The sequence below is a fragment of the Gigantopelta aegis genome, unplaced genomic scaffold, assembly GCF_016097555.1.
Source record: "Gigantopelta aegis isolate Gae_Host unplaced genomic scaffold, Gae_host_genome ctg5105_pilon_pilon:::debris, whole genome shotgun sequence".
Classification (NCBI taxonomy): domain Eukaryota; kingdom Metazoa; phylum Mollusca; class Gastropoda; order Neomphalida; family Peltospiridae; genus Gigantopelta; species Gigantopelta aegis.
In genome coordinates, this window is record NW_024534222.1 from 1 (window position 1) to 10,000 (window position 10,000).

The window sequence follows — 10,000 nt, forward strand, 5'->3', positions numbered from 1 at the left end:
GCATGAAAAAGATCCTCGTTGTCAACTTAGAAACCCATGTTGGCATGCAGGAATACACCTTAGCATGTTATAGTCATACATTCATAGATATACATTAGATATTTTTGTTAGTGTCACATGAAAACCAAATTGCGTTTTCAAAGTGTCTCATTATATATATTAACAGGTTAACAGGTTAACAGGTTATTGTATAACTTAATTTACTCTTAAATTCAGATCTGGACGAGTGTGTTGAGAAGATGCCATGTGATGTCAATGCGAAATGCACCAATACTCGTGGATCGTATACATGCAGATGTAGTAATGGATTTACTGGAACGGGACACACCTGTCACGGTAATGGGATTATAATTTAAATTACGTCAGATGTCTAAAATGTTGAAAAACTATTACTCTGTTGGTTATTTTGATGCTTCGTAGCATTCTAAAAATATTACCACTGAGTTTTCAAATTAGTGAATCATTCACATTAGATATCAAAAGTTGCACCAGACTACTCCTAAGTGATAGTTGATTAATGGAAACAACATTTCGACTTTAAATGGCTTATGATTAATTCAATCATAATACCATCATTGTAATAAACGTAATAAAATATGTCACTTACGTCACACTAAACCTGATGAATTGAAAATAATGAGTGTCAGTGTAACAAAGATTCCTTCTTTTCTATTTATCTCAGATGTAAACGAGTGTCGGACTGGAACGTATCCATGTGACACCAATGCAGATTGCAAAAATACAGTTGGATCTTATACATGTACTTGCCGAAGTGGATATTCTGGAGACTTGTACAGGCAAGTAAAATTTATTTTAATTCCAAATACTGGGCAGTTTTAAATACCGGCATCCTTCTTTTAGTATAGTGCATAGAATAATTATACCTTAGATAGTATGTGTTGTGAAAATAACATATGTGAATACGGTAACATGAATGAACTGTAATTTCGATTTAACAGTCTTTGCCAGAATGGCATGACGCGGTATTAGAACATTGTTGAAATAACATCCAATATACACTCGATTAGTGCCGTTTATTGTAATGACCCCACCTAATGCATGGAATACATTTAAAGGGACATTCCTGAGTTTGCTGCAATTTTAAAGATGTTATCGACTAACAGACTTTTTAACGATTGTAATTTCATATCAAACATATTTTCCTGCATAACATATTAGTGGTTGTATATTAAAAGTGTTTCTGGTCGTCCTAATATTTGTACTAGGTTAAATTTCATTTTATTTTCTAAAGTATATTTTTTCGTACGTACAAAATTATTTAGAGACAATATCCAGTTTGGGCTTCTTACATATATTAAGACGACCAGAAACACATTGAATATACAGATACTGATATTCTAAACAAGAAACAATATTTAATATGTAAGTTTAATCGTAGAAATATTTTATTAGTCGGAAATATCTTACAATGTAGTAAACTCAGGAATGTCCCTTTAAATTAATTCATTATTAGTGTTACAACTTATTATGGTAGTAATAAATAGGCATTTCTACGTTGTTTAGTACATCCATAAAAATACGTTAACAGTGATATTTGGACATCAATCGTAATAATTATTAATGGTGTTTATGATTTTATTTTACTAATTGACGAGGTACCTATATAGTATAAATTATTCTTACTTACATATCCATTTCGCTAAGTTTCTAACGCATAGTTCTTTATTACTTAGGCATAAACGCCAGTGTTCATTTAGAGTTACTTCCTTGTTTTGACAGCGACCGCCATGTTTACTAGCTGACCTTTTGGGATGGGTCAAGGCAGCGTTAAGCAAAATGGTTATAAATAGAATTTATGAACTTTGACCATCAGTAGACTTAATCGAATGATACAACTATACGAAAAAACGTTTAGATTTAATATTAGCGATGGATTAGAAAATTCATGTAATTTATCAGACTTATTTTATCGTTGAGATTGTATTGTCATCAACTGTAGAAATATAAATGGTTCCGTTACTGTGTTGTTTTAAATAATCACTTGTGCTCAGTGCAAACTATTAAGCAACGCGAATAGCAAAATGTATTGTAGTTCGAATGTTAACCCATTTTTAGCTGCATTTGCAGTTGTTAATTTAAAAATAAATTATTTAAAAGTACTGACGTTCTGACATGGGACGGTCCAGAATGAAATGTTAACATTGTGCGTCCGAGTTGTAAATGATACTTTTTTTCAAATGTTAAACAAACCCTTTGTAAATAGGAAGGCAGCCGATGAGATATTTTAAGATTCCTTGTATAAAAATACAACTGTTTCAGCTTGACTGCCTCCTGGAATATTGTATTTACTATTTATTATTTTCATTTATTTTGTTCTTCCGTTTATGTATTATCGACTGGTGGCAGTGCAGATTGCAGCATCTGATCTTATTAAATCGGGTGGTGGTAGGTGAAATACAAAAATACCGTTGGATTCCTGATACATAACTATCACTTTTCCTTTCAGACTGCCTCCTGAGATATATTGCATTTTGCTATCGTAATTGTTCATTTCTTGCTCTGTTTTTTTTTTTTAGCTCGATCAGTTTCCATGCTTTTTCTTAAATTATCATTGACCAAGTGACGTCATGTGGTATAGTAAATTTAATATAATAGCAAATGACGTCATGTTGCTGGCACTTGTGTCCCGATCGACCCAACCGACATTTGTACGTGCCTGAAGCGACAGTGGATATAGGCACGTAAATAGAGTTTTGGTTGGTTGGTTGCTGATACTCTGGTTTCAGTCGTGACAGGAAATGTTTCATTTAACGACACACTCAACACATTTTATTTACAGTTATACGGCATCAGTAGACGTGACAGTCAGTTGGCTAAATTTAGACAACAAACTAATAAAATAAATATACCAGCAATTTTTTTTTCATATTTAACTGTACACAATAGAAACAAATATAATTTATTATTTTTAAAGATAAGAGTAATTACAAATAAATCTTTGCAAAAAAGCCCATTTATTTAAATCATCCAAGAGAAATTAATCTTGATATTAGATTTAATTAATTTAATCACATCTGCTGTCGCTCACTTGTCAAAGAGGGATCTACTTCAATAGAATGAGAACTGTAATTTGTTTTATCATAACAACAGACACGATATTTGAATAAAATATGTTTTTATTATTTACAAAAACTGCTTTGTTGATTAATTTTATTGAATCACTATTTATATATGAGAGAAGAAGTATCCTGTACGGCCGTTACAATATGTTTCATTGATTGATTGATTGATTGATTGATTGATTGATTGATTCATTGATTCATTCATTCATTCATTCATCCAGTGTTTTGTATAATCTGGTACTAATAAGATAAATCATATGTGCGCTGAGGTAGAAAAGAATATAATTGATATTATATAAAGTCCAGATATACTACTAATGATTATTAATACATTCATTTTTTTGTTTTGATTACTACTGATCTCAGATATAAACGAGTGTGAGACTGGAACGTATCCATGTGGCACCAATGCAGTCTGTGGAAATACAGTTGGATCTTACACATGTGCTTGCGAAGTTGGATTTTCCGGAGATGGACACACCTATACAGGTAAGTAAAATTGTGAATCTACAAGTATGCAAACTGTCATTCATGAGCGAAGGCATTTGTTCATTAGTTATTAACAGCAATAAAGAGGCAGAATTGGCTCTACTAATCTGAACAACAAAACCGATATCACAATCAAGACCGTATCTCTGCACAATACAGAGTCGAATGAGGATTTGAGATTGATTCCATGAATCTCTATTCGGTGCCTCGTCTATAGGAGGATAGCCACTCCCGAGGAGATCCTTTTCTGGACGATATATCCTTCTTGCACTGCCCAAAATAAGACTGACATTCCCACAATAGTTTACCAAATCAAACTTGCACTGGACAGTTAAAGGCTGTTTTTTATATTTGGTAATTTTGAAATATAACCTTAACGAGGAAAATCACTATATTTATCCATTAGTGTAACAGCATTTGATTTGTTCCAAAATAGACGATAAACAGCTGTATGGTTCAGGACAATGGCATTTTATTCAACATCTTACATAGAGTATATTTAAAACCCTGAAACAATCAAAACATTAAATTAAATTGAAATCCGCCCTTTGATGTTTCAAGCGTCAACAGTCCATACATACCAACTCCAATGGCTGAGAGCTAGAAATACTCACAAGCGGTGCTCTGGCGTCGGTAGGAGACTTCCATCTGAGACATCTATCACATCCTCTAATCCAATCTTCTACGTCCTGACTCATACCTGGCCAGTAAAACCGGCCTCGTAGAAGGGATAAGGTCCTCCCTTTTCTTGGATGTCCAATGTCAGTATGCAGACCTTTCAAAGCATCACCTACATAGGCAGCTGGAAGTACCAGTTGATACGGCTCCTGACTATCAACTTTCACCTTTCTGTGTAGAACTCCTTGCAGAAGTACACAGTTGTCAAAACTCCGATGCAAAGAAGAATTGACTGGTGAGTGGGGATAATCCTGATGACTGGGTTTCTTCTTAAGTCGAACCCTTTCTACCCAAGGCCTCAAAACATCATCTGAATGCTGAGCCATCCTCCAATCTCGATCCTTCATTCCCTGGAGATCATATTCTTGAAGGTTATCAACCACGGTATCTGCTGAAAGGCAAAGAGATTGGACAAATGGTTGAGTGTACAAAACATTGCAAATGGCTCTAACAGTCTCTGAACCAATCTTGGTGCACTTCTGTTCACAGGCTTGTATTTCAGGCAATCTGGACAACCCATCAGCATCTGCGTTGTTGAGACCAGACCTGTAAACAATGTCAAAGTTATATGCAGCAAGAGCTGCCAGCCAGCGGTGTTATGTGGCGTCAAGTTTAGCAGAAGTAAGGATATACGTCAAAGGATTATTATCAGTATAAACAGTAAACGTATTACCATACAGATAATCGTGAAATATTTCAGTCACCGCCCATTTCAACGCAAGAAACTCCAGGCGATGAGCTGAATAATTTCCCTCTGACTTACTTAATCCTCTGCTAGCATAGCTGACAACCATCTGCAGTCCATTCTGCTCCTGATATAAAACAGCTCCCAAACCATGGATACTGGCATCTGTATGTAACTCAAAGGGTTTACTATAAGCAGCATATCCAAGAACAGGTGGTGAAGATAAAAGATCTTTTAATTTATGAAAAGATTCTCCCTGGCGATGTCCCCATTCCCAAGGTCTATCAGATGTTTTGATATTTCGCTTGGATTTGGTTGAAGGCATTAATGCGTTTAAAGGTTTAGCTATTTTAGCAAAGTCTTTAACGAACTTACGATAATACCCCGCAAATCCAAGGAACTGTCTAACCTCGTTCGGATTCTTTGGAGTGGGCCAGTCTTAAATCTTCTGAATCCTTTCACCATCTGCTTCTATACCATATTCTGAGACAACGTGACCTAAGAATTTGATTCTTGTCTTGAAGAACGAACACTTCTTCGGGGTCAGCTTCATTCGTGTTTCTCTGATCCTCAGAAATACCTGTTCAAGTCTTTCAAGATGTTCTTCATATGTATCTGAAAACATAATTATATCATCAAGATATATTAAACAAACTTTCAGATGAAGACCATCGAAACACTCGTTCACTCGTAGCAGGACTGTTACAGAGACCAAAAGGCATACAATTGTACTCGTAAAATCCCAGTGGACTTACGGAAAATGCTATTCTTTCCTTGTGTGACTCTTCAATTTCAACTTGGTGGTACCCACTCTTCATATCGAGGGTGCTGTAGTACTTTGAACCTGAGAGCGCATCAACGATTTCCTCAATACGTGGGATAGAATATGAGTCCTTAATCGTCAGTCTATTGAGCTGCCTGTAGTCTACACACATGCGAAGCTTACCATCCTTCTTCCGCACCAGAACAATATTGGATGACCAGGGTGAAAAAGACCTACGAATTACTCCAATTGCCAACAACTGCTGGAGGTTATCTCTTACCTCTTGGTACATCGCTGGTGGAATCCTCCTGTGTCGTTGTTTGAATGGTTGTTCATCGCTGAGATCAATCCTGTGTGTGACGGCTGTTGTATGTCCTATGTCATCATCACCAGTTGAAAATATATCCTGGAACTGAGAAATAATATCCTTACCTCTCTCAAGTTCTTCCTTTGTCACGGCTTCCTCATCGAACTCGATCTTACCAAGAAGAGGTTCAGACTGGTCAGAAACTGACACCTTATCTGGAATCTCCTCCACTGTTACTGCCTGAAGTTCACATAAGAGAGCTCGAGGTGGAATACTTATGGTACGAGTGGTAATATTAGATATATGAACATCAACATACATCTTACCTTGACAGCTGTAATTGACAATTGTAGGAACAATGTCAATGTCCTCTAGTATAACAGAACCTTTGGTAGGTTGAATCAAGGCACATGTAGACCTATACATAACTGGCTTGTCTACATACCCTTGTACAACTACCTCACTGTTAGCCGGAATCAACAGGCGTTTTGATGTCGCACTTCTTACTTAGCTAACGAAAAATGTTGTTTGGATAATTCCTTATCCTGCAACAGCATGCAACGGAAAGCCAGATACCATGGTGTATGGATATCTGCTTCCTGAAGAAAACGACGACCATGTTTTGATTTACACTCACTCATGAATGCTGACAAAACATTAGTTCCCAGAAGAAGTGGCACCTGAGAGTTATAGGAACTATCAGGGACAACTAATAAAAGACAGAGCTGTTTCCCAGAAGAACTAGCTCCTGTTGCCTGTAATTCTACCTCAATATAACCATGATATGGTAACTGCTGTCCATCCGCACATTCTATCTTTAAAATAACATCAAGCGGATGCATCACTATATCAGACAGGTTATTCTTGTAAAAACTTTCTGCAAAAGTAGATACTGTTGAGCCAGTGTCCAACAAAGCTTTAGTGGAAATATTATTAATAATAATATCACTTTCGTTTGCACTTCCCACTAAATGGGTACTATCCTATTGCATAAAGATGATAGGGCATCTCGGTCTGGAATCTACGGGTAGCCCCTCCCCATAGATTGCTTCCTGTTTAAAGCATGTCGTCGATAATGATCAAGTCTTACCCGACATCCATATTTGAGATGACCTACTTGTCCACATCTGAAGCAAACGGGTTCATCTCTAGGTTGATAACGTTCATTCAGTTGCTGTCGTTGTTGAAATCAATCACCTCGTTGTTGTGGAAGTATACCATCTCCTCGTGGCTGCTGAGGTCCATGCAGTCCATGGGTATTCTGTTGGGTTCGTGATGGTATTGTCGTTTCGTGTCTGGACTTCTTCAGCTCAGCAACATCTGCAGTTAACTGTTGAAGTAAACCTCTGACTTCTTTAAGTTCAGAATCAGTATGTACTGCAGCTTTACTTACAGTTAAAGCCTTAACTGGGTGCCTCTCTAGCATATCTGCTTCCATTCTCCTGAGTGCCCTCAGCAAATCGCTAAAACCACCATCTTGATCGAAGATGTATGCAGACTTGTCTCGTAGATCGTTCCTAAGTCCGGACCACAGCTGAGTGCGTAACATGTCATCCTTTGCTTCAGCTGCGATGTTACTCTGCGCTGATGCTCGGTTCAACAACTCTTCCAGTCTACACGCCCATGAAGTGACATCTTCGCGTTCCTCTTGACGAGCACTATAAAATACTGATAGCAGACTGTGTCCTCTAACTACAGTACCAAACATACATTCTAGCTTTGAAACCAACTGACTAACATCGCAGTCGGGACCCACACACATAGCAGCAGTAGCTGCCTTACCACGTAAGGACTGCTGTACCGCCTTCAACAATACCTGGAAAGAAACAGACTTGTCTTTCAATAAGCAGTTATAATGATATTTCCAAACATCAAAAGAAGGAGTTCCCGTGAGAAGATATCGGACAGTGATCACGCCAGTTCTCGTAAGAAGATATCGTACGGCAATATAAGCTTGTTATGCTGGAACATAAACGATAGATTAGATTACAAGTTGTCAAGGCTTTTCAACTCAACTCGCGATGAGAGTAGACGTGGTTAGCTGCGCTCTTGACTTACCCCCCCCCCCCCACCTGGGGGGACTGCTCGCCAGTTTTGGAAAGCTGAGTGAGTATTGCGTCACACACACCGGGTCACGGGCTTCCGTGACCTTGGTGTACGGGGACGCGATCTCACCGACAAGGAATCGGAAGTGGAGGAAGAGGAAACCTGCGCCAGGAGCGGCACGGGGGGGGATCCAAGCTGGCGGCTCAACCGCCAGTGGCGGTCCCTTCTGCGACGCCGCCCCCAGTCCAACCTGAGACGACGCGACCAGCCCCAAGGGAACCGTCGGCCACCGAACTGGACGAGCTCAACACTGCGGTGTGTGAGACGCCCAACGACCCTCCATCACCGACCGTCACATGGCCCAGGAAGAACTGGCCGGTATCTCCGGTACAGCCAGTCGCCTCGCCATCGGCCCGATCGACCACCGTTGGAGTAAAAAGGAAGGCAACATCACCGACCGACCGGCCAGCCAAGGCCGAGAGACCAGCCCCGGTAGTCGCTCCCCCTGAAGAGTCCGAATGGACTGTCGCTGTGAACGGACTTAATAAACAACTTCACCAGTACATGCAGGGGGACACGACTAACCCGACGCAGCTACGAGGCAGCCACCTCAACACAGACTGGAGATCCCTGGAGGACAGCAGCAAATACGAACTCCACAAGAAGATGTTTGGAACTCATGACACCGTAGTCGTGACGCACCAGAGGGACAAGACCTACCGCCAAGTCATACTTCCGGCCAAGTTGGACAACAAGAACATCCACAAGATGATCCGGGCGGTCTGCGGCCCCGACTACGGTGCTGTAGTGCGTACTTTGCTACGACGCCAACATCTCCTGCCTCTACTCCGGGAATCTTCAGGCTCGCCAAAGTAGACGCCAACCTCCTTTTTCTTTTTTTGGGCTTAGTTGGACTTTAAAAAAATTCGGCCGCACTTTACTTTGGTGCCCGATCAATTGCTCAAATCACCTTAAAACCTTTTAGGCCGAGCAGTCAAAAACGTTTGGTTTTAAATTCTTAGTCCGGACATGTGTAGAAGTGTAGAATGTCGTTAGGATTTTAGGACTTAGGTCTTTGACCGACCACTAAATTTTTTATTCCAAATTCCGCCCACCTCAAACGTACCCCTCCCACCTCCTGGCCCGGACTTAGTCACTGGCGAAAGTCAGAGATTAAGCCCGTGACAGGCGTGCGTGAAACCTTCGTGGTATATACGCACGTGTAAAACTTTTACTCACTCACTCAAAAGAAGTATCAAACAGTTTATCACCTGAAAAGAAAGGTAATTTAGGTGGTTGATTTAATGTAACAAATGTTGGAAAACTAGCAGGGCCAGGCTTTGTCCCATGTTCTTCCTCCACTCCACTAAGTCTTCAGCACTATCTGCTTGAGGCCAAGCATACAATTTCTGAAATGCTGAAACAAGTTGTGTTATGTCTTCTTTAGTGGGTTTATCCATGATGAAATAAAATAAAAAATAAAATAAACAAAATATCTAAAAATTTACAAATTATATACAAAGGTAGTATACCATATCAGCATGAAGAGTAACAATTACACATGACAATTTGCAATTTGGTACATGCTGAAACCAAATTATGAATCAAATATTTCTTGGAAAACATCCCCAAAATCAGGAACTTCCACTGAAAAATACATTTACGTAGCATTCATTATGAAACTGTTAGTACTGCATGTGAAAACAACCTAGCTAAAAAGAGAAGAATGAAATAAAGAACTAAGTGAATAATAAGAAATATCAACCAGGAACCGTAATCAACAACTGAACTACATATACTGTATGACAATACCAATTCGATCAATATAATTAATATATGAGATTACATGACTAAGTTCTTTACTTCTTTTAGTTTAATATTTAACTTTAAGTTTAACTAATTTATCATTACTCCCTTTGAACAGTCTCAAACATTCATTCAGTTTGCAC

At 39.0% G+C, this 10,000-nt stretch overlaps 1 protein-coding gene across 1 annotated transcript in view; it reads left to right on the forward strand.

Annotated features, from left to right (window-relative positions):
• Window positions 1–3,384: 3,384 nt before the first annotated feature.
• LOC121366258 (adhesion G protein-coupled receptor E2-like) overlaps window positions 3,385–10,000 on the forward strand; it is a gene marked incomplete at its 3' end in the record, with an annotated part of 18,946 nt that continues 12,330 nt past the window's right edge. The window contains exon 1 of the mRNA XM_041490771.1: window positions 3,385–3,572. The remainder of the gene's footprint in view (window positions 3,573–10,000) is intronic.